The 26,709-nt window shown below is 42.3% G+C and overlaps 1 pseudogene; it reads left to right on the top strand.

Annotated features, from left to right (window-relative positions):
* The first annotated feature begins 309 nt into the window (after nt 1-309).
* LOC145156215 (exosome complex component RRP4 homolog) lies at nt 310-26,306 on the top strand (annotated as a pseudogene).
* Nucleotides 26,307-26,709: the final 403 nt, after the last annotated feature.

Raw genomic sequence — 26,709 nt, 5'->3', positions numbered from 1 at the left:
GATTTCAACGATTCGTTAGTATAATGATGAATGATTTCTGACTAAAAAATACATTACCAAGATCAATCATTCATGTTCTTATTAATGATATCCACTGGTGGTCAAAAGCTAAGTAAACTTCCAAAACAAATTGGGGCTTTTGTTAGCTGGGTAACCAAACCCGACTTACCTGTAAACCGATTAAACCAACTTATTATGCTTGGTGATGAACACCAACCCGACTAACCCGAAAACAGCCTAAACCACCTGATGCTTACCCCTAGTTTATGCGTCTGTTTTCTTACAACAGATTCAAACACAATTCAAGAGATGAGAGGCATTGAGCTATCATTGAATCAAACATAGACACTAAGGTTGCAAAGAGCACTCGAACTGTTGGAATCTCTGTCTTCGGGAACCAATTCTGATTCTTCTGTCACTGTCGCCTATTCTATCCCTGTTAACCAAGAAGATGGTGTTCTCAAGTAAATATAAACCCTAACTAATGTCTACTCTCCATATGCATATGTTATATTGTGAGTTTTATGTGTATTTTGATTTTTCTTTCATGTAAGTAACGATACCAGAAATTGTTCCGTCCTCATTTATCCTAATATAGTCTTAGCTCTTAGGAATCGTGGAATTCGTGGTTTATAGGATCGTTAAGCTTAAATTTTGAAATGCTTTTTTCCATTTGTAATATTTTAGGGGTCATGGGACGACAGAGGTTGAGGGTGAGGTCGTAGCAACCGTGTGTGGAGTAATCGAATGTGTAAATAAATTGGTCTATGTTCGCACTTTGAGAGCCAGGTCATGAGCAATCTATTTACCTGAATTTTTATGTTTCATAAGAGTGGAAGCAAAATGCTTAATGCTGAATTTGAAATTGGTGTAGGTATAAGCCTGAGGTTGGTGATATCATAGTAGGTCGTGTTATTGAGGCAAGTCCTAACTCGATTTACTGCTTCTGTTCACTTTAGTTTTATACCAATAGCTTAATTCGCCCGCATATATGCAATTCTTCTCAAGTGAAAAGATAAAATTTGTAGCAGTTGCGTTAAAATGTTTGATACAAGTGAGGAATGTGTTGTTAAGTTGATTAGTAGGTAGTTAGTATTTTGGTTAACAGAGTTTTGTTTTTCATGATATATATGAAGGTTGCTCCAAAGCGGTGGAGATTGGAGATTAATTTTAGCCAAGATGCGGTATTGATGCTCTCTTTAATGAATTTACCTGATGGAATCCAGGTATATATCTCCCACTATGTCATATGGTCATGTTAACGTGCATGAATGCTCTGTGTATGCTTCATGGCTTAGTTTCTTTGTTATTTCCGAACTTGTTTGGATTGTTGTATTTTGTCTTTTTCATGAGTCATGACCATCCTTAAATTGGCAGAGGCGACGGACTGCAGTTGATGAGCTCAACATGCGTACCATTTTTGAAGAGAATGACGTCATCTGTGTAAGCCCATAAATATCGTCCGTTTATTGAAGGCTTTTTTTTACCTCCTTCATGTGTTGTCCAAAATGAAGTGCTGTCCAGATAAATGATGTTTATAACATATCTGAGAAAAGACGATCCACTTGGATAAAGTGGAAGAAACCAATAAATGAATGCAATTTTATATAAAAAAGTTAGATTTGATTCTTTTCCTGAATTTCTCTATTAAGTTCTCTTTTCTGCATTAAGTAAAAAAGAAACACTCACTTAATTAAGTACATTTTATAAAAAAGAAAGAAACAACACTTTAGTATTCATTGTGTTATTTATACTCGATGAATGCCCCCGTTAATCATTATGTTGTTTGTTGTAGGCTGAAGTCCGTGATTTCATGCGCGATGGTTGTAACGCCCATGTTTCTGGGCTAGACATTAATGATGATGTAATAGTCTAGGTTAACCTTTCTAACTCATTTTGAAATAATAAAAATGTATTATTTGAGTATTGTGTGTTTTATGCTTAATTGTTGTGATTTAATTAAATTAAGGATAAAATAAACGTAAAAATAAAATGTTAGATAAACCCAATATCGATACATGAAGTTGTAGTGGTCGTGAAGAGGATCACGGATATATAAATAACGCTGAAATCCAAGTTATGACGAAGAAGTTATGACATGTCAAAGTTTTGCGACATAACCGGTACGACACTGCGTGACGTAAATAGTGAAATCACGATAGAGTGATATTTAGCCTTAGTGATCTAAAAAAAAGTCGTAGGATACGTTAAACCGAGAGCGTACATAAAAAGAACGTCTAAATCTGACTTCGTATGAGGAAATTATGATTTTTCGAAGTTGACTTAACAGTATACAACCCAAAGTTTGAATATGAGATCGAGTGATTTCTTGCCGAATCAATCTAAACGAGAATCGAATATCTCGTCTATAGTAGTGCAACGGTAAAAAGACAGACGAAAACGGATGTCAAACGAAGAAGTTATGAATTTATAACGGAGTTTTCCTGTCCAGGCCTACTAAAAATAATATAATAAAATAAAGTCAAAATTAGCCGACGGAGTCTAAATGAAATTGTAGAGCATAATCTCACCTACGCGTGGATATAAAGAACGTCAAAAACGGAGTTCGTATGTGAAAGATATGAATTTCTAAAAGTTCGGAACACAAACTTCGAGATCAGACAGGGTTCACAACGTGGAGCAGTTAGTGGAGCATCAAGCAGGTAGTGGAACACTAAGAAATTAGTGGAGCAGGTAGTGGAGCACTAAGCAGGTAGTGGAGCACCCAGAGCACTATAAATTGAGGCTCGGGGCTGCCTCATTCTTCACACCTTCAACCCATTCTTTCACTCTCTATACTCTCTCTATCCATTCAAGCTGAAGCTCTGCCCGCAAGAAGCCCAGTGTGTGAAGATATTCCAGTTTCATCAAAGAATACTACTTAAAGAGCCGTAGTGTTGTCCGATAATCATCTTATCTGGAGTGAGTGTATATACCCTTTCTTCTAAACACATAGATATGAAGTATCTCTATAAAATACGTGTTATGTGTTTATACATATTATCTGTTATCTGGTGTGAGTGTATATACCCTTTCTTCTAAACACATTGATATGAAGTATCTCTATAAAATATGTGTTATGTGTTTATACATATTATTTGTTATCTGGTGTGAGTATATATATCCTTTCTTCTAACACATAGATATGAATAAAATATGTGCTATGTGTTTATATATTATCTGTTATCTGGTTTGCGTATTCAATGAATATATATTTTCACAAGATTTAAAATTGTATATGTATGTTTATATATGTATATTATCTACAAAATTGTTGGGTATAACATGGGTAGATAGTTGACGTGTGAAATAAAATGATGAGAGGCTTCAATGTTGTTGTTGTTAATCTAGTCATCTAGCGGAGTATGGATGACGACCACGGACACCTTCTAGACTGTCCAGTGGAACGCTAGCAGGTTCATAACCTGTAGGTGTTTGTGAACGATGTGTTCACCGGTGTACTCTATCCCCCTCATGGTTGCCTTTAGGACATCTATTGTTGAGGAAACCCCTTTGCAGTAATGTCTGTCCCGATGAACTTCCTAGATTAGGTCCCTTGTTATAAATGTTATTTTAGGGACGTAAAGTGAGGATAACGGGAATGGGTAATCGGGTTAATGTTGGTTGGTGAAATTAAATATAATTATTTATTGTGGGTTGAAAGCCCTATATGCTCACCAGACTCCCAAGCATGACCCACTCAGTTTTATTTGTATTACAGGAAGTGGCGCAAGAGCCTAAGATGGATTAATCATCAAGTTATTTGTTTATATGCCTATGGTTCTGTAAAACTGTTGTAAGGTCTGTATTGTACTGTTTATGCTTTTGATTTGTATCGGAACATGACATCCCGATTTTTATAATATATTTCTTTAAGAAATGCTTTGATAAACTTTAGTTTATCATATTTTGTTTTGGGAACAAATTCCGCAAGTCTTTTTAAATCAATGGATTTACTCTGATTTTATTTTAAAAGCATAAATTAAACCGGTCTTTTCTGGCCATGAATTTGGGGATGTCACAATAGTAGTCTACAACTGCAAGCAAGGAGCCAGAAATATGGAAAGGTTTGGGTTGCTTTACTATGTAACCTATGTGTTTATGTTGTCTTTTCTTGTCCAGAAGTATGGAAAGATTCTAATTCCTTCCAAGAAATTTTTTCATTTTGTGAGCTTGTTGGTGTATCTTAATGGAAGATGAGTTTGGATGATGTGATTATTTTTAGCTTAATGATTTAATGATGATGGTAATTTGCATGTGCAACTAGAAAGGGGTCAGATGCTAACAATATCTCCATATCTAGTAAAGAGGCGCAATGTCACAACTAGGAATTTTGATGCTTTGTAACAACAACAATTATACCAACTGTAAACCAACAAGGTGAAAGCATGCATGATGCTTATTCAATAACAACAAAACTTCAATCACACACTTTATACAAGCACTGCAAATAGTCAACAAAGAATTGGAAACCCTAGAAATCCCGGTTTAAGTCCATTTTGGACTAGGATTTCCTTATTGGGCCTAATGGACCAATAAGCTTCCAATTTAACTATCATGAACATAGAACTCTCAAATGGGCCCTAATTGGACCCATATACATGAAACTTAATATTTTGGGCCTTATAAGCCTAAAATGAACTAGGTTATCTTTAATGGGCCTTATTGGGCCACGACAAATTTATATAGCCTTAGTGGATCATAAAAATCATTCCTTGAATTAATTTGGGCCAAAAATCACCTAATTGGGCCATAAGATGGACTTAAGAACAAAAAGCCCAATTTTCTTTTCTCCTTTCTCCTTCTCTCGGCCCAAACCACAAATGGAGGAAGAGTTGACTTCCACTTGCCACCTCATTATTATATCTTGGTTCTCCATGCAATATCCCATGTTTCCAAGTAACCATCTCATCAACACTCTCTCTTCTCCTCTCTCTTTTTCTCTCGGCCGAAGACACACACCCACACACATATTTCATCCAACTTTTTGAAACAAACTCTCTCAAGAATATCCTCACTCTTCTTCATCAAATTTTCGAGATTTAGGAGCTTTTCAAGGAGAGTATTCCACAAAAATCATCATCTAAGGTAAGTTCATGTTTAAATCTATGATCTAACTACTTCATTTCATCAAAAACCTCCTCCTAATCTATTCAAACTCGTGATCTTGCATCTTAGAACACTTCTAAGCCAAAGATCCTCCAAGAAGTTTACTAGGCCGAGATTTACATCAAACTTCTTCCATTTTTCTTCTAAACCGAATCCACAAACACAAGGTGAGCTTCATACACCTCTCTTTTCGGTTTTCATAAGTTTTATGGGGGATAATACAAGTAAAATGTGTAGATCTATGTGTATGTGTATTCTATGTATGATTTTATGCATGTATGTGTGATTTTATGTGTTTTTATGGAGAATATGTAACCAAAAAGGGGAGAAAACTCAAGATCTATGCTATAAGAAGGAAATCAAACATGATCCAAGTTATATTACACTAAACAAGTCAAAAATATTAATCTCTAAGATTATTATAAAAACATTGCAACATAAAACTCATTTTTGGGCTTAAATTGTCAAATATACAAAAATTGGGTTTAAAATTGCCATTCACGGTTTTCTTAAAGGTCAAAAGAGTCAAAACAGTTACAATGATTGTTTTTATGAACATTACAATCTTCAAAGGACTTAAAATGTAAATATTAGCTTAATGGGCTAATTTTTGGGCTTTTCGGCCCAACAAGCCCAAAGTTGCGAAAATTATGAAATTGAAAGGGCTGAAATGGTAATTTCTTCAAAACTGGGGATAAAAAGCTAAACAAAACTATTTCAAGGGTTAAAAATGTTTTTCTTTTCCAAAAAGGATCAAAAATGTTAAGTTTTTGGATTTTGGGCCAAAATTGTAAAAGTTGCAAAAGTTTGGGTTTTAAACCGAAAAACACTTTTCTGGAAGGACTGAAACTGCCAAAGAATAAACTTTGAGCTAAAAACATCATTTGAACAAGTCTATGATGCAAAAGTGTCAAGAAAATGTCATAAGGGTTTAAAATGTCTTTTCTTTCATATAAAGGACTAAAATTGTTATTTTTATAAAAAAAAAGGGACTGAAAAGGTTAAACCACTATTTTAAACAAATTATTTTATTTATAGAATATTGAGTCAAAAATACTAATCTACGACTTACAAAAATTGAAAGACGAATACACGTATAACTCCAAATATCGTTATAAACAAATCGATCGGTCTCGAGTCGATACAAAAATAACAAACTGTTCAATCAAACCTTCCAACAACTATTCAATGCCTAAGACAAGTAAACATTCCAAAACCTTGGGCTTAAAGGCTCCAATCATGCTTGTTGGACCTTTGAAATCCATTAACATGATCTTTGGGCCCCAGGGATAACGATAATATATGTTATTGGGCCTTCAATGACCCAATTCCATATAAAGGGACCTTCAATGGCTTTTAAGTGCTATTGGGCCCTAGTGGTCCATTGGTATTGCTAGTAAGGTCAAAGTAATCAAATGCGAGATGGTCCAACGTGTCCTTCGCATTCCCAGCAGCCTAAAGTAACTCACGGATGTAGCAGGACTTTGTACTCCTCTTCTCCTCGTTTGCTAGGCTTATGAGTAATCAAAGTAAACAGATTCAGGTTGTTAATCAATAGTAATCAAGGTTGTTTGGATTAAGTGAGTGATAACGAGCGACGCCTTTAAGGATCGTTCGTAGTATGTAGTTATAACTAGTCATTATTAATGCATGATTATAACGACTCACAACCCTTAATTAAACCAACACCACCCGAGTAATCAAGGAAGAGTAATCAATAATCATTCGTCGTAACGGTATAGCAATTTGTAAACAAGTATATCTTGCGTTATCGGAAAACATCGGGTTTTTCGAGGAAATCAACACCACTCGCTTGTAATTTCTATAACTATAATACAAAACTCCCTTTTTTATACACGTTTTGAAATCATTCATGCATCAACTTATAGATCTCCACACTTTGATAAACAACTGTCTTTTCAGAAAATATCGGATTTTCTGGGTTTTACAAACTACACAAATCATTTTTATCACAACATTGCTTATGAACTCACCAACATTTCATATGTTGACGTTTTCCAAAATAACTTGTATTCTCAGGTAACAGGTAAGCGGAAGGGTAATATCAAGTAATGTTAGGATGTTATGTTTTTGAAAACTCTCAAACAATTTATGTTATGAATGTGTAATATTTAAAACAATGTTTTGGATGTAAACAATATCAGTTGTAATGTATTGATGCATGGTGATGTTTATGTTATGATTCATGTATATTCGTTGTGATGATATTCAATTTAAGTCACGCGAGCCCTCGGACGTTTCCGCCGTCTGGTTTCGGGGGTGTGACAGGTTGGTATCATAGCACTGTTTATAGTGAACTGGCATATCTAACCACACATTGATATGCAACTATAAACCAAAGAGGGACTACTACAACTCTGAACAAAAAAAATAAAACACAACGATAAAAACATCTTTACTTGTTTGATGTAGGAAAGAGAACATAATACTAAATCAAATAAAATAACACTGACATCTCGGTTAAGTCGGGACTGTTCGTGGTTGTAGTAAGGGGTGAATGTAGCCTGATCAACTACATTTCTCCGAAGTGCAACTATCACATGCTCCGTGAAAAACCTCGATGGTCAGTAAACCTAAAAACATACCTTGCTACCAAGAAGAGAACATTAATTCAAATTGCATAATAACTAAAACATATTAGTAGTAATAATAGCTCACTAATTCACCTCCCCTCAGCCACCATGGAAGGAGAACACCAGGGCATTCAGTTTCATCAGGTCTTAGTGGCCCACGGGATGATCGAGGATGAGCCTGAGGGAGATCAGAGGGCGAGCACACAACGGTGGACCGAAGTGGAACATGATGAATATGTAATAATCGATTTCGAATATGACGAGTCCGACCAAGAGTTAGACGAAGAGAAGGGCGTAGAGGAGACACATAGTGAGCCCCATCTGTCGAAAGCCCCGTCAGGCTCCCGCACGATTCGAGGGGTTGATACAAACTATCTACACTCTCTCGAGGAGGCAATCATCAGCCTCAAGCTGCAACTCATTACGGCCAAGGCAAGGGTTGTACAAGCCGAGCGAAGGGTGGAGGTAATCACCCAAGAGGCGGATGAACTGGCTGAACTCCTGATACGTCAGCTGGACGATTGACTGTCGTCATCATCTCTACTGATAGGACTTGCTTTACTACTTACTATATGTCTCACCGTACGAGGAACTAGTCATATCTATCTTTAGTATTATGCTTAGGTGATCTATGATATGTACCATCGACTCCATGTTTAAGTGATTACACTACTCATAGAGTCGTTACGCTGCCGAAGTTGCAGCACTTATGTATGCTCTTCTGAGCAAAATTTTCATGTATCAAAAATGCGGATAATATTAATGAAAAATTTTATGTGTTCTATTGATGTTGTGATCTGTTATGTGTTATATATACATGATTGTATGCTAATTTGTGAAACCACTTAAGTTCATGCAAAACACCTAGTTTATAGGACCACAATCCCACAAAAATCATAGGCACTCAACATCTTTCCGTTCCATGACAGAAAGATGCCTCAACGACCAACTCGTGGAACCCTGGAACAACCCCACCCAAAGTCAACTCAGCTGCATTCCAAGCAGCTGTATCTGCTGCAGTTACTACAGCCATGACGCAAATCCAGCAAGGGAACAATGGTGGAGTCAATGGACAAGGGGCTGGGAGTTCGAACAACGGAACAAATCACGGACCTACCAGAACATGTTCCTACAAGGACTTCACCAACGCCAAGCCATGAACCTTTAATGGCACGGGTGGAATGATAACCCTAAAGAGATGGATGGAAAAAGTGGAATCGGTATTTGAGATATGTGAATGCCCCGAGGAGGTGAAAGTGAAGTTCGTTGCATGCACATTCGTTGACCAAGCTCTCACTTGGTGGATTGGACATGTAGAGGCCATGACTCTCCTCGTAGCCAACGCTATGCCATGGACGGAGTTGAAGGAAATGCTGATGATTGAGTACTGCCCGCGAGGCGAAATTCAGAAAATGGAGCAAGAGCTGTGGAATCTCACCGTCCGAAATTCCGACATAGATGCCTACATATCAAGGTTTAGCGAGCTGTCACTGTTGTGCCCTGGAATGATCACTTCAGAAGGAAAGAAAATCGAACGATTCATCTGGGGACTAACCTCCCCAATTCAAGGAAATGTAATAGCTGCAAATCCTGAAACTTTCGACAGTGCCAAGAGATTGGCTAAGAAACTGTACGACCACAACAACAAAAAGGGCGAGAAGCTAGTGGGAACTGAAGGCAAGAAGGAGAGTGACAACAAGAAAGGAAAGAACAACAAAATAAAAGGACGACAAGGCTCAGAGTCGTCAAAGAAACAACAGACAGTGACAGTCAATGCTGCAACCACCCAAGTTCCCTCCACACCACATGCTCCAGCCTCAGCTAATCCAAGTGCCCCTAAGCAGTATTCTGGGAATCTCCCAAAGTGCAACAAGTGCAGTCTTCATCATAATGGCGAATGCAGAGAGATGCACTGTACCAGTTGCAATCGGAAGGGTCACACGGCAAGGTATTGCAGGAATCCTCCCTAGATACAACAACAACCGCAACAACAACAACAACAACAACAACACCAACAATAGCGACAATAACACAGGATCAAGCCCTACCTGCTATGGATGTGGAAAGACTGGGCATATCCGTTGAAACTGCCCCAACATCAACAACCCTGGGAACGGAGGAACAGGAAGAGTGCTAGCTATGGGTCAGGGAGAAGCGGTGCAGGATCCCGCTGTTGTTACCGGTACGTTTCTCCTAAACCATACTTATGCATGCATCCTATTTGATACCAGGGCAGAACGAAGTTTTATGAGTAATAAATTCAAACATTTGTTAAAACAACAACCCCAGAAGCTTAATGAAACCTTTACGGTGGAAATGGCCAATGGGAAAACAGAATCCACTGGGCAAATCTACAACGGATGTACCCTGACCTTAAATCATCACGTCTTTCAAATAAACTTAATGCCTGTTTCCATTAGGAGTTTTGATGTGATTATCGGCATGGATTGGTTAAGCCCCCACCATGCTGAAATTATGTGTCACGAGAAGGTCGTTCGCCTTCGCCTCCCGAATCACGAAACCCTGATTATATACGGAGACAAACCCAGCACGAACCTCCGTCTCATCTCATGCATTAAGGCACATAAGTATCTACGAAAGAAGGACTTGGCTTTTCTAGCTCATATAGTGGACAAGTCCAAAGAAGAGATCAATATTCGAAACATCCCTGTGGCTTGCGATTTCCCGGATGTCTTTCCGGAGGATCTTCCAGGAATACCCCCAGAAAGACAAGTCAAGTTTCGAATTGATCTAGTGCCAGGAGCTACTCCCATCGCCAAATCGCCCTATAGATTGGCTCCTGTGGAGATGCAAGAGTTGTCCAGTTAACTCAGTGAGCTTTTGGACAAAGGATTCATCCGACCCAGTTTCTCACCTTGGGGAGCTTCGGTTCTCTTTGTTAAGAAGAAAGACGGTACCTTTAGGATGTGTATTGACTATAGGGAACTTAACAAGCTCACTATCAAAAACCACTATCCACTTCCGCGAATCGACGATCTATTCGACCAGCTCCAAGGAGCAAGTCACTTCTCTAAGATAGATCTGTGATCTGGATACCACCAACTCAAAGTCCAGGAAGAGGATATTCCCAAAACCGCTTTCCGAACTCGTTATGGACATTATGAATTTGTCGTAATGCCCTTCGGTCTAACGAATGCCCCTGCCGCATTCATGGACCTAATGAATCGAATCTGCCGACCATTCCTCGACAACTTTGTCATCGTTTTCATCGACGATATCCTCGTCTATTCCCGAAGCGAAGAAGAACACGGCCGACATCTCCGACAAATCCTGGAAACCCTGCGAACCGAAAGGTTATACGCAAAACTCTCTAAGTGTGAGTTTTGGCTCCGTAGTGTAAACTTTTTGGGTCATGTTGTTAGTCAGGAAAGGATACATGTGGATCCTTCTAAAGTCAAAGCTATCAAAGGATGGGCGATCCCAACGACACCCACCAAAATTCGTCAATTCTTAGGTCTCGCAGGCTACTACAGGAGGTTTATTCAGAACTTCTCCAAGACATCCAAGCCACTTACCTTGCTTACACAAAAGGGCGTGCCTTTTTAATGGACGGATAAACAAGAAGCTGCATTCCGAACTCTGAAGCAAGCACTCTGCAATACACCGGTGCTATCACTACCAGAAGGAATAGAAGACTTTATAGTTTACTGTGATGCGTCAAATCAGGGTTTAAGCTGTGTACTCATGCAACGTGGAAAGGTGATAGCTTATGCGTCCCGGCAGCTGAAGACACATGAGGTGAATTATACCACCCATGACCTGGAATTAGGAGCTGTGGTCTTCGCCCTGAAGATTTGGAGGCACTACCTTTATGGTACCAAGTGCACCATTTTCACCGACCACAAGAGTCTCCAGCACATCTTAGATAAAAAAGAGTTAAACATGAGGCAACGAAGATGGGTTGAATTGCTGAATGACTACGAGTGCGAAATCAAGTACCACCCAGGTAATGCTAACGTAGTAGCTGATGCCTTGAGTCGGAAGGATTACTCGAATCGTCGTTTGAAGACTCTCTCCATAACCATTCGATCCCACCTAACCTCTCAAATCAGGGCAGCTCAGTTCGATGCCATGAAGGCAGAAAACAAAACAAGCAAAGCGTTGCGTGGAATGGAGAAGAACTTTGAAGTGAAGTAAGACGGAACATATTACTTCATGAACCACATTTGGGTCCCTAAATTTGGGGGATTCAGAGGAGTAGTGTAACATCCCAAAATTCAAGCCCAAAAATTTCATTTTTGATTAATTAATTCATAAAACATTTATTAGAAAATATTGTATAAACACGTCATCTCAAAAAAACCAAGTATCATGTTTGAAACCCACAACATAAACAAATGTCATATCAGAGTACAATCCCAGAGAACACCATGCGGAAAATCATGTGTGTGTGTGATGCCATGCTACGCCGCCGACTCCTTCCCCTTAGACGAAGAGGTACCAGAAACCAAAACTGAAACCGTAAGCACAAAGCTTAGTGAGTTCCCCCATCATACCACATACCATACAATATCATCGGTATCCTTCAACCGGTAACCATTCATCAGTATCTTTCAACCGGTAATCATTCATCGGTATCTTTCAACCGGTAACCATTCATCGGTATCTTTCAACCGGTAACTAGGGACTATTCCACCCCCTACCACTAACATACAATACAAGATATAAGCATACAGTCAGGCATATCCGGGTACTGACCTACCCCTCGGTCCTAAGGACCACTATCAGGGAAACTATCCTTATCATGCACGTAACATATCATACATATATAACTCATAACCAAACCAAGATAATTATCACAAAGACAATCATCTTCTAAATACTTCTCATTGGTGGGCCGGCATTGTGGCCGTAGACCCACCCCTACTGGAAGGTAACTCACCTCGTACAAGTGGCTGCTGATAATCTGTGCGGGAAACCTCCATCCGCTGCTGCTCCGGAAATCCTCCGGCTACAAACCCCATAAACACTCAGTTAGAAACTGATCTCTATACTTAGGGTAAAATGACCATTTACCCCCAACCAAGTCAAGTCAAAGTCAAAGTCAACTTCCAGTTGACCCGACTCGCCTAGTTGGGCCGTCAACTCGCCGAGTCCCTCACTCTCTACTCGTCCTCATACGTGACCCTACTCGTCGAGTTGGGCCGTCAACTCGACGAGTTCTTCTCTCATTCGAACGCCCCATGAAAAATCATCCGACTCGCCGAGTTGATGAACAACTCGTCGAGTTGGCCTTTATCTGATGAACCAGATCTGTCCTCAACTCGCCGAGTTGATGAACAACTTGCCGAGTTCTAAGGAGATTGCCTTGGACTCGCCGAGTCCGTTCATGCACTCGCCGATTCCCATGAACTTCCAGCACAATGGCTTAGTCCAGAACGTTGGGTCACTCCCTGGGACCCCCTTAAAACCTTTCCACACTCAACTGGGTTCTTTTGACCCTCAACAGAAAGGGAAAAACCCTTAGACTTGCCGAGTCCAAGAACGGACTCGCCGAGTCGGTCTCATCCCCTCACTAAAACTTCGATTTCAGATGAACAACACTTGACCAAATGATAGATCCCAACCCCTGGACTCGATCTAGCACGTAAAGTTACAAACTTTACGTGCATGCATGGGACATTAGAGCTTAAAAGGCTCTAAAATGGTTCTTTTGTTGCATGGGGCCTTCCTTGGGTGCAAAAGCAACCTAGATATGACTTGTGACTCATAAAATGACATGATACAGAAGCCCAAACCCCCAACCATGTTTGCAAACATGGTTGGCCACCAAAAATGGCTTATAAAAGCCCTAAATCACCTCAAAGAGGGATCTAACAAATGAATGAGCAAGGTTCAGACTTTATACCTTCCAAAGACTGCAAATGATGAACCAAACTCGAATCCTTCAGTCCCCTCTTGATCCTTCTATGCTCTTCCTTCTTCCTTGAGGTCAAAACTCACAAGAATCACTCAAAAAGTCTTAGATCTTCTCAAAAACGGCTAGGGTTTGATATGAGGGGTTTCTGGAAGCATAAAGGGGCGATGGGGGCTGCATAAGGTTGTTTAAATATGGTGAAAACCCTCAGATTAGGGTTTTTGTCCAGACAGAGGCTACTCGCTGAGTCCGGGACCCGACTCGGCGAGTCCGCGACTTAAACCCCGTGCCCCTTCCCGCTCCTACTCGGCGAGTCGAGCCTTTGACTCGCCGAGTCCAAGGCCAAACATGCGAAATACTCAAAGATTTAAATAAAAGAATACATACCAAGAACCAGGTGCTACAAATCTCCCCCACTTATTTTAGACTTCGTCCTCGAAGTCTGCTGCTTGCTCCTGAAACAGCTCGGGGTAATGCATCATCATCTCATCCATCGGCTCCCAAGTCCACTCCGACCCCTTCCGGTGCTACCATTGCACCTTCACGAGTTCCAATCTCTTGTTCCTCAGATCCTTCGACTTCCGGTCGAGGATCGCTACAGGCCGCTCGATGTAATTTAGGCTGTCATCAACCTGAATGTCCTCCAAAGGCACCACTGCAGTGTCGTCCACCAAGCACTTCCGCAGCTGCGAAACATGGAAAGTGTTGTGTATCTGTTTGAGCTCGGCCGACAAATCCAACCTATACGCCACCTTGCCCACCCGGGCTAATACCCTGAACGGACCAATGTACCTTGGGCCTAACTTGCCCCGTTTCCTGAATCGGATGACACCTTTCCAAGGCGACACCTTCAGGAGAACCATATCCCCGACCTGGAACTCCAGGTCTGATCGACGCTTGTCGGCATAACTTTTCTGCCGACTCTGAGCAGTCTGAAGCCTGCTACGAGCCTGCTGAATCCTCTCGGTCGTCTCGAGCACCACTTCGGTGCTCCCCATCACTCTCTGTCCAACCTCGCCCCAACATATCGGGGTCCTGCACTTCCTCCCATACAACATCTCGAAGGGAGGACGGTCGATACTCGCATGATAGCTATTATTATACCAAAATTCCACCAACGGAAGGTAGGTATCCCAGCTACCTCCAAAGTCTAAAACACACGCCCGCAGCATGTCCTCCAGAGTCTGAATGGTCCGCTCGCTCTGGCCATCCGTCTGCGGGTGAAAGACGGTGCTAAAATGCAGACGAGTACCCAGCTCGTCATGAAACTTCTTCCAGAACCTGGAAGTGAATCGCACATCCCTATCCGAAATCACAGAAACTGGCACTCCGTTTCACGCCACCACCTCTCTGATGTAGATATCGGCCAATTTCTCGGCCGAGATGCCCTCCTGAATCGGGATAAAGTGGGCGCTCTTGGTCAATCGATCGACGATGACCCAAATCGAATCCACTCCCTGCGCGGTCCTGGGAAGCTTGGTGATGAAATCCATCGTGATGGCTTCCCATTTCCACAGCGGGATATCCAACGGCTGCATCTTGCCGTGCGGTATCTGGTGCTCGGCCTTGACCTTCCTGCAGGTTAAGCACCGCTCCACATACCATGCCACGTCCCGCTTCATGCAGGGCCACCAGTAATCGGGACGAAGATCCCTATACATCTTCGTCGCTCCGGGATGGATGGAAAATCGGGATTTGTGCGCCTCCTCCATCAGGACCTGGCGCACGCCTCCATGATAAGGGATCAACACCCTACGGTGAAGGGTCAATAACCCTCGGCTATCATAATCGAAGGAGGAAACCTGACCCACTATATGCTCACTCTTCCGATGTTCCTCCTTCATGGCCTCCTGTTAGGCCTCCCGAATCCGCTCCAAAAGCGGAGTCACCACTGTCATTCGCATGCAGATACCTCTGATCGGTGCCGCCTTGCGGCTAAGCGCGTCGGCCACCACGTTGGCCTTCCCCGGATGGTAAAGGATCTCGCAGTCATAATCCTTTACCATGTCCAACCACCGACGCTGCCTCATGTTCAGATTTGGCTGATCCATGAGGTACCTCAAGCTCTTGTGGTCCGTGTAAATTGTACAACGAACCCCATAGAGGTAATGTCGCCAAATCTTGAGGGCGAACACAACATCCCCCAACTCTAAATCATGTGTCGGGTAGTTCGTCTCGTGAGGCTTCAGCTGCCTCGACGCGTAGGCGATGACGTGCCCTCTCTGCATCAATACCGCGCCCAAACCTGAAATGGACGCGTCACAGTATACTACAAAATCCTCCACGCCCTCTGGCAGGGCTAAGATTGGCGCTTCACACAATCTCTGTCTCAAAGCCTCAAACGCTGCCTGCTGCTCAGGCCCCCAACGAAAGACCACAGCCTTCCTCTTTAGCCTGGTCAGGGGTAATGCTATCTTGGAGAAATCCTGGATGATTCTCCGATAGTAGCCAGCTAATCCCAGGAAAATCCGAATCTCAAATGGAGACTTCGGAACCTACCATCTCATCACGGCCTCCACCTTGGCCGGATCCACCGAAATCCTGTTCTGGTTGACAAGGTGCCCAAGAAACTGCACCTCGCACAACCAGAACTCACACTTGGAGAACTTGGCATACAAGTTCTCCCTCCTCAAGGTCTCTAGAACCTCTCGCAGATGCTCCTCATGCTGCTCTCGCGTCTTGGAGTAAACCAAGATATCATCAATAAATACTATCACCGACCGGTCTAACATCGGTCTACACACGCGGTTCATTAGGTCCATGAACGCGGCAGGAGCATTGGTGAGCCCGAATGGCATCACCACAAACTCATAATGGCCATAACGCGTCCGAAACATAGTCCTCTGCATATCCTCCTCTCTGACCCTCATCTGATGATACCCCGAACGCAAATCAATCTTGGAGAACTAAGATGCTCCCTGTAGCTGGTCAAAGAGGTCGTCAATCATCGGGAGTGGGTAGCGGTTCTTCACCGTTACCTTATTCAGCTCCCGATAATCTATACACATCCAATGCGACCCGTCCTTCTTCTTCACAAACAGAATCGGGGCTCCCCAGGGTGAACTGCTCGGTCGAATGAAACCCTTGTCTAACAGCTCCTGAAGTTGTGTAGACAACTCCTGCATCTCAGGAGGAGCCAACCGATACGGTGCCTTGGCCATCGGAGCCGCACCAGGGACTAGGTCGATCCTGAACTCCACCTGTCGCTCCGGAGGTATCCCATGCAACTCCTCGGGGAATACGTTCGCAAACTCTCGTACCACGGGCACATCGTCCACCGTAATCCTACCCGCCTCCTGGGTATCCATAACGTAGGCGACATAACCTGCGCAACCCTGCTGAAGGTAACGCCTAGCTCTCGCTGCTGAACATAAAGTTGGTCCTCGATGTGGCCTCTCGCCCTGAATCACCAGCTCTCCCCCACTTGGGGTCCTGATCCGTACCAACTGATGCGCGCAGTCGATCACTGCCCCATTGGGGCTTAACCAATCCATGCCAATAATGACCTTGTTCCCCCGCAAAGGTATGGGAACCAGGTCCACCAGGTAGCGCTCCTCGAATAATCTCAGCACACAATCTCGAAACACCGTCGATGCTCGCACCGAACGGTCGTCTGCAATCTCTACCTCTAGAGGGCAATCCAACATACCCGAAGACTCGGAAAACCTCTTGCTAAGTGCAAGAGAAACAAACGATCGGGTAGCGCCCGAATCAAACAACACCTGAACCGGGATGCCGTTCACATGGAACGATCCTAAACAGAGCACATATCAATAACATAAACATCATAAAAATAAATCAGAAGGAAAGAATCATACCCGTCACCACATCGGGTGCAGCGCGTGCCTCCTCGGCTGTCAGCTGAAACGCTCGGCTCCGCACCACTGGAGCCTCTGCCTTGACCTTCCGACCATCTGCAACCCGCGGTGTCCCTGAGACCGGCGCCGCTGCTGGCGCTGCTGCCAATCTCGGGCAGTTGGCCCTTTTGTGGCCTCTCTGATTGCAGTGGAAGCAAATCAGGTCTGTCGTCTGTACTGCGGGGGCGGGGGCAGTACAATCCCTGCCAAAATGCCCAACCTTGCCGCACTTATAGCAGCCCGAACCCGGCCCAATGCGACAAGCCCCCTCGTGTGACCGACCGCATTTCCCACAGCGGTCCCGTCCTGCCTGACCTTTCGGCCTACCATCAGATCCCTTGGGCTTTTTCCCCGAAGCCCCGGTCGTCAGCCCATCTACCGCCTTCCTCTTCTGGATGTGCTCCAGATCAATCTCCCTCTCCCTAGCCCTGGCAACCATGGAATCCAAGGTAGGGCAAGCCGAAAAACTAACATGCTCCCGAATGTCATCTCGTAGCATGTCGTGGTAGCAGGTCCTCCTCATATCCTCGTCTCCTGCATACTGGGGCACCAGCAATGCCCTCTCCCGGAACTTGGCGGTGATCTCCGCCACAGTCTCCGTAGTCTGTCTCATATCCAAGAACTCCCTGGCCAGCCGCTGAAGCTCCACAGCTGGCGCAAACTCCGCCCTAAATCTGGTCACAAAGTCCGACCAGGTCATAGCCTCAACCGCCGAGGCTCCCAATGAGTCACTAACAGACTCCCACCAATCTTGGGCCCTGTCTCGCAAGCAACCTGCTGCATACCTCACCTTCGACCTCTCCGGGCAGAAGCTCGTCAGCTGCGCATACTCAATGTCTGCAATCCATCTCCGGGCAGCAATGGGGTCTTTCACCCCATGGAAATCTGACGCACCACTCCCACGAAAGTCCTTGAAGGACAGTGTGCGCGTGCCCACCTGGATAGATGCCATATCACTCCTGAATGCTCGGAGACGATCCTCCATTTGCTCAACAATCCCCTCCTTGATCGACCCGAAGATGATAGGGGTCGACTCAAGGATGCCTCTCGTGATCTTAGACGCGATGAACTCGCGCAACCCGTCATCAACCTGCTCGGTTCCTGCACCCGAGCCTGATCCCGATCCTGATCCGGAACCTCCTGCTCCATGTCGTGTGGTCACCATGCTGAAAATACACGCATAAACGTCAGGATCATACATATACTCGAGAGATCTAACACCCTCTCCAAGGTCCTTGGTTCCATCTAGGCCCTCCTTGATTCGAGTACAGGTCCTCTGCTTTCAGTAGTACGGGCCCATACTACCTTCCACATCTACCTGTACTTTCCTCAAGGATTGCTTCGACTTCGCCAAGTCCCTTTACCGATACCCTTTCCACTGACCTCATCATAGGCTTCCCTAGGGCACTCTACGACCTACCCTCCGCCATCAGCTGCATTAAGAGTCCCTATTATCTCCCCCTAACTAACTTGTAGATACTGTTACATATCCGCTCCTTAGTTAGTTGGAAATGGCCAGGACCCCCATAGCACAAAGCAAGCAGCATTCGTGGATAGAGTAACCAAACCAGGCATAACCTATACAGGCCATCCTACTGCTGACTAAACAGTCCTAGCATATAGCTCATACAACCGGCGTATAAGGCATCCTCCTAGATCCTTAGCCCTAACTAGCATGCAATTATCAGAATCATATGTCAGGTACACAAGGCATCTTCTTAGATCCTTAGTCCTATTCTAGCATGCAATTCAGAATCAAACCATATAGCATAATATAACAAGTATGGGTATCTTGGGGAAACTTACTTGAGCCCGGCCGTCGCATGTATCACACACCTTGTTTTTCTTAAAACCCTTCCGTTTAGACTTTTAGAAAACCATTTTATTGTACAAATCTTTTAGCCCCTCAGTTTGAGTCCAGACACCCCCGAGGGTGTGTCTGGATCCCTCAAACTAGAGCTCTGATACCAACTTGTAACATCCCAAAATTCAAGCCCAAAAATTTCATTTTTGATTAATTAATTCATAAAACATTTATTAGAAAATATTGTATAAACACGTCATCTCAAAAAAACCAAGTATCATGTTTGAAACCCACAACATAAACAAATGTCATATCAGAGTACAATCCCAGAGAACACCATGCGGAAAATCATGTGTGTGTGATGCCATGCTACGCCGCCGGCTCCTTCCCCTTAGACGAAGAGGTACCTGAAACCAAAACTGAAACCGTAAGCACAAAGCTTAGTGAGTTCCCCCATCATACCACATACCATACAATATCATCGGTATCCTTCAACCGGTAACCATTCATCAGTATCTTTCAACCGGTAATCATTCATCGGTATCTTTCAACCGGTAACCATTCATCGGTATCTTTCAACCGGTAACTAGGGACTATTCCACCCCCTACCACTAACATACAATACAAGATATAAGCATACAGTCAGGCATATCCGGGTACTGACCTACCCCTCGGTCCTAAGGACCACTATCAGGGAAACTATCCTTATCATGCACGTAACATATCATACAGATATAACTCATAACCAAACCAAGATAATTATCACAAAGACAATCATCTTCTAAATACTCCTCATTGGTGGGCCGACATTGTGGCCGTAGACCCACCCCTACTGGAAGGTAACTCACCTCGTACAAGTGGCTGCTGATAATCTGTGCGGGAAACCTCCGTCCGCTGCTGTTCCGGAAATCCTCCGGCTACAAACCCCATAAATACTCAGTTAGAAACTGATCTCTATACTTAGGGTAAAATGACCATTTACCCCCAACCAAGTCAAGTCAAAGTCAAAGTCAACTTCCAGTTGACCCGACTCGTCGAGTTGGGCCGTCAACTCGCCGAGTCCCTCACTCTCTACTCGTCCTCATCCGTGACCCTACTCGTCGAGTTGGGCCGTCAACTCGACGAGTTCTTCTCTCATTCGAACGCCCCATGAAAACTCATCCGACTCGCCGAGTTGATGAACAACTCATCGAGTTGGCCTTTATCTGATGAACCAGATCTGTCCTCAACTCGCCGAGTTGATGAAGAACTCGCCGAGTTCTAAGGAGATTGCCTTGGACTCGCCAAGTCCGTTCATGCACTCGCCGAGTCCCATGAACTTCCAGCACAATGGCTTAGTCCAGAACTTTGGGTCACTCCCTGGGACCCCCTTAAAACCTTTCCACACTCAACTGGGTTCTTTTGACCCTCAACAGAAAGGGCAAAACCCTTAGACTCGCCGAGTCCAAGAACGGACTCGCCGAGTCGGTCTCATCCCCTCACTAAAACTTCGATTTCAGATGAACAACACTTGACCAAATGATAGATCCCAACCCCTGGACTCGATTTAGCACGTAAAGTTACAAACTTTACGTGCATGCATGGGACATTAGAGCTTAAAAGGCTCTAAAATGGTTCTTTTGTTGCATGGGGCCTTCCTTGGGTGCAAAAGCAACCTAGATCTGACTTGTGACTCATAAAACGACATGATACAGAAGCCCAAACCCCCAACCATGTTTGCAAACATGGTTGGCCACCAAAAATGGCTTATAAAAGCCCTAAATCACCTCAAAGAGGGATCTAACAAATGAATGAGCAAGGTTCATACTTTATACCTTCCAAAGACTGAAAATGATGAACCAAACTCGAATCCTTCAGTCTCCTCTTGATCCTTCTATGCTCTTCCTTCTTCCTTGAGGTCAAAACTCACAAGAATCACTCAAAAAGTCTTAGATCTTCTCAAAAACGGCTAGGGTTTGATATGAGGGGTTTCTGGAAGCATAAAGGGGCGATGAGGGCTGCATAAGGTTGTTTAAATAGGGTGCAAACCCTCAGATTAGGGTTTTTGTCCAGACAGAGGCTACTCGTCGAGTCCGGGACCCGACTCGGCTAGTCCGCGACTTAAACCCCGTGCCCCTTCCCGCTCCTACTCGGCGAGTCGAGCCTTTGACTCGCCGAGTCCAAGGCCAAACATGCGAAATACTCAAAGATTTAAATAAAAGAATACGTACCAAGAACCAGGTGCTACAAGTAGTCATGAACGAAGCCAACAAGACGCGATACTCCATCCATCCAGGTTCAGATAAAATGTACTTGGATGTTAAGCAACATTATTGGTGGCCTAACATGAAGGCAGAGATTGCCACTTACATTAGCAAATGCCTCACGTGTGCTAAAGTAAAGGTGGAATATCAGAAGCCCTCCGGATTACTACATCAACCAGTAATTCCCAAGTGGAAATGGGAAAGGATTACCATGGATTTTGTGACCAAACTAACCAAGTTGACTGATGGTTTGGATGCCATATGGGTAATAATTGATAGATTAACAAAATCCGCTCATTTCTTGCCAATAAAAGAATCATACAAGATGGAGCGCCTGACAAGAATTTATATAAAGGAAATTGTGAGAATCCACGGAGTGCCAATATCTATCATCTCAGATAGAGATAGTAGGTTTACTTCATGCTTTTGGCAATCGCTTCAGAAAGCTATGGGAACACAACTCGACATGAGCACTGCCTACCACCCACAAACGGATGGTCAAAGCGAGCGAACCATTGAAACACTAGAAGACATGCTTCGCGCGTGTGTGATAGACTTTGGAAAGTCGTGGGATACCCACTTGCCTTTAATCGAATTCTCTTACAACAACAGTTATCACTCGAGCATCAAAGTCGCTCCTTTCGAGGCATTGTAAGGACGTAAATGTAGATCACCGTTGTGTTGGGCAGAGGTAGGGGACACTCAGTTAGCAAAAGGACAAACATCAGACAATGCATTAATGGGACCGGAAATCATACGCGAGACGACCGAAAAGATAATTCAGATCAGGGCCCGACTGCAATCATCACGAGACAGACAAAAGAGCTACGCCGATAAGCGGCAGAAGCCCTTGGAATTTAGAGTCGGGGATATGGTGTTATTAAAAGTCTCTCCCTGGAAAGGGGTGATTCGTTTTGGGAAGCGGGGAAAACTAAACCCTCGATACATTGGACCCTTCGAGATTCTTGCCCGAATAGGTCCAGTGGCTTATAGGTTGCAGCTACCCGCTGAGCTCAGCAGTGTACACCCCATGTTCCACGTTTCCAATTTGAAAAAGTACTTATCCGACGAAACTCTCGTCATTCCATTAGAAGAAATCGAAATCAACGAGAATCTCCTGTTCATCGAGGAACCAGTCGAAATCATGGACAGGGAGGTGAAGTTTACTAAGCAGAGTCGCATTCCAATTTTGAAAGTTCGATGGAACGCGAGACGCAGACCAGAATTCACATGGGAACGTGAAGACCAAATGAAGCAGAAGTACCCTCACCTGTTCTCGCATTCTCAAATATAGCTTTCAAAAGAATTTCGGGATGAAATTCCCTCTAACGGGGGGATGATGTCACAACTAGGAATTTTGATGCTTTGTAACAACAACAATTATACCAACTGTAAACCAACAAGGTGAAAGCATGCATGATGCTTATTCAATAACAACAAAACTTCAATCACACACTTTATACAAGCAACTGCAAATAGTCAACAAAGAATTGGAAACCCTAGAAATCCCGGTTTAAGTCCATTTTGGACTAGGATTTCCTTATTGGGCCTAATGGACCAATAAGCTTCCAATTTAACTATCATGAACATAGAACTCTCATATGGGCCCTAATTGGACCCATATACATGAAACTTAATATTTTGGGCCTTATAAGCCTAAAATGAACTAGGTTATCTTTAATGGGCCTTATTGGGCCACGACAAATTTATATAGCCTTAGTGGATCATAAAAATCATTCCTTGAATTAATTTGGGCCAAAAATCACCTAATTGGGCCATAAGATGGACTTAAGAACAAAAAGCCCAATTTTCTTTTCTCCTTTCTCCTTCTCTCGGCCCAAACCACAAATGGAGGAAGAGTTGACTTCCACTTGCCACCTCATTATTATATCTTGGTTCTCCATGCAATATCCCATGTTTCCAAGTAACCATCTCATCAACACTCTCTCTTCTCCTCTCTCTTTTTCTCTCGGCCGAAGACACACACCCACACACATATTTCATCCAACTTTTTGAAACAAACTCTCTCAAGAATATCCTCACTCTTCTTCATCAAATTTGCGAGATTTAGGAGCTTTTCAAGGAGAGTATTCCACAAAAATCATCATCTAAGGTAAGTTCATGTTTAAATCTATGATCTAACTACTTCATTTCATCAAAAACCTCCTCCTAATCTATTCAAACTCGTGATCTTGCATCTTAGAACACTTCTAAGCCAAAGATCCTCCAAGAAGTTTACTAGGCCGAGATTTGCATCAAACTTCTTCCATTTTTCTTCTAAACCGAATCCACAAACACAAGGTGAGCTTCATACACCTCTCTTTTCGGTTTTCATAAGTTTTATGGGGGAGAATACAAGTAAAATGTGTAGATCTATGTGTATGTGTATTCTATGTATGATTTTATGCATGTATGTGTGATTTTATGTGTTTTTATGGAGAATATGTAACCAAAAAGGGGAGAAAACTCAAGATCTATGCTATAAGAAGGAAATCAAACATGATCCAAGTTATATTACACTAAACAAGTCAAAAATATTAATCTCTAAGATTATTATAAAAACATTGCAACATAAAACTCATTTTTGGGCTTAAATTGTCAAATATACAAAAATTGGGTTTAAAATTGCCATTCACGGTTTTCTTAAAGGTCAAAAGAGTCAAAACAGTTACAATGATTGTTTTTATGAACATTACAATCTTCAAAGGACTTAAAATGTAAATATTAGCTTAATGGGCTAATTTTTGGGCTTTTCGGCCCAACAAGCCCAAAGTTGCGAAAATTATGAAATTGAAAGGGCTGAAATGGTAATTTCTTCAAAACTGGGGATAAAAAGCTAAACAAAACTATTTCAAGGGTTAAAAATGTTTTTCTTTTCCAAAAAGGATCAAAAATGTTAAGTTTTTGGATTTTGGGCCAAAATTGTAAAAGTTGCAAAAGTTTGGGTTTTAAACCGAAAAACACTTTTCTGGAAGGACTGAAACTGCCAAAGAATAAACTTTGAGCTAAAAACATCATTTGAACAAGTCTATGATGCAAAAGTGTCAAGAAAATGTCTTAAGGGTTTAAAATGTCTTTTCTTTCATATAAAGGACTAAAATTGTTATTTTTATAAAAAGAAAGGGACCGAAAAGGTTAAACCACTATTTTAAACCAATTATTTTTTTATAGAATATTGAGTCAAAAATACTAATCTACGACTTACAAAAATTGAAAGACGAATACACGTATAACTCCAAATATCGTTATAAACAAATCGATCGGTCTCGAGTCGATACAAAAATAACAAACCGTTCAATCAAACCTTCCAACAACTATTCAATGCCTAAGACAAGTAAACATTCCAAAACCTTGGGCTTAAAGGCTCCAATCATGCTTGTTGGACCTTTGAAATCCATTAACATGATCTTTGGGCCCCAGGGATAACGATAATATATGTTATTGGGCCTTCTATGACCCAATTCCATATAAAGGGACCTTCAATGGCTTTTAAGTGCTATTGGGCCCTAGTGGTCCATTGGTATTGCTAGTAAGGTCAAAGTAATCAAATGCGAGATGGTCCAACGTGTCCTTCGCATTCCCAACAGCCTAAAGTAACTCACGGATGTAGCAAGACTTTGTACTCCTCTTCTCCTCGTTTGCTAGGCTTATGAGTAATCAAAGTAAACAGATTCAGGTTGTTAATCAATAGTAATCAAGGTTGTTTGGATTAAGTGAGTGATAACGAGCGACGCCTTTAAGGATCTTTCGTAGTATGTAGTTATAACTAGTCATTATTAATGCATGATTATAACGACTCACAACCCTTAATTAAACCAACACCACCCGAGTAATCAAGGAAGAGTAATCAATAATCATTCGTCGTAGCGGTATAGCAATTTGTAAACAAGTATATCTTGCGTTATCGGAAAACATCGGGTTTTTCGAGGAAATCAACACCACTCGCTTGTAATTTCTATAACTATAATACAAAACTCCCTTTTTATACACGTTTTGAAATCATTCATGCATTAACTTATAGATCTCCACACTTTGATAAACAACTGTCTTTTCAGAAAATATCGGATTTTCTGGGTTTTACAAACTACACAAATCATTTTTATCACAACATTGCTTATGAACTCACCAACATTTCATATGTTGACGTTTTCCAAAATAACTTGTATTCTCAGGTAACAGGTAAGCTGAAGGGTAATATCAAGTAATGTTAGGATGTTATGTTTTTGAAAACTCTCAAACAATTTATGTTATGAATGTGTAATATTTAAAACGATGTTCTGGATGTAAACAATATCAGTTGTAATGTATTGATGCATGGTGATGTTTATGTTATGATTCATGTATATTCGTTGTGATGATATTCAATTTAAGTCACGCGAGCCCTCGGACGATTCTGCCGTCTGGTTTCGGGGGTGTGACACGCAAACAACATTTCCATCATTTACAACAGTATGGAATCGACCTCATACTTGGTTGTAATGGCTTCATCTGGGTTGGTGAACATGTCGAAACTAAAGATAACATGGTAGAAGACGAACCGATTAAATCCCCAAACAAATCACAAACAACCCTTGAAGAACAAGAATACACCTACACTCCATTAGAAACAGGCAAAACATATGCAAGATTGCAAATGCTATCAGGGTGTTGTCAACATTGGGATTTAGCATTACACTCGATGTGATTCAGGAGGTTGTTGATCTGAGCAGCTCCAAGGGCCTGAATATACATGAGATGCTTCCTGCTGAGTTTTCTGTCTTGGTTGCTGAAAGAGAAGCTGAGCGAAGAAGCTCCTCAACCTCAACTCGAAGAAAACGATAAATTCATATATATATATATATATATATATATATATATATATATATATATATATATATATATATATATGACCATTAAATAGTTTCTACTCCTTACTCCTTAATACAAAACTAATCTGTATCATTCCTATTGAAGGATTTATTTGGTTGTGGAATGTGGATCAACTTGAATTTTTACTCTTTTTTCTTTTACAGCTGTAACAATTTTGTTTCTGCTAGCATTTGCATTTCATGAAAATTACAACACAGTTTATATCTTTTACTTGTAAATGCTTGATTTTCTTGCAGCCATTATGAATTTATGATACATGATAGGTGTGCAGCTGTAATGAAAATATGTCAAATACTCACTTAACTCGAAGTAGGCAGGGTACCCATACAGTTAAGAGGAAGAAATGGTCTTTAGA

The sequence above is a fragment of the Lactuca virosa genome, chromosome 2 (genome assembly GCF_052849685.1).
Source record: "Lactuca virosa cultivar CGN04683 chromosome 2, Lactuca_virosa_CGN04683_v6, whole genome shotgun sequence".
NCBI classification, from domain to species: domain Eukaryota; kingdom Viridiplantae; phylum Streptophyta; class Magnoliopsida; order Asterales; family Asteraceae; genus Lactuca; species Lactuca virosa.
This window is presented reverse-complemented; position numbering and strand designations above follow the sequence as displayed.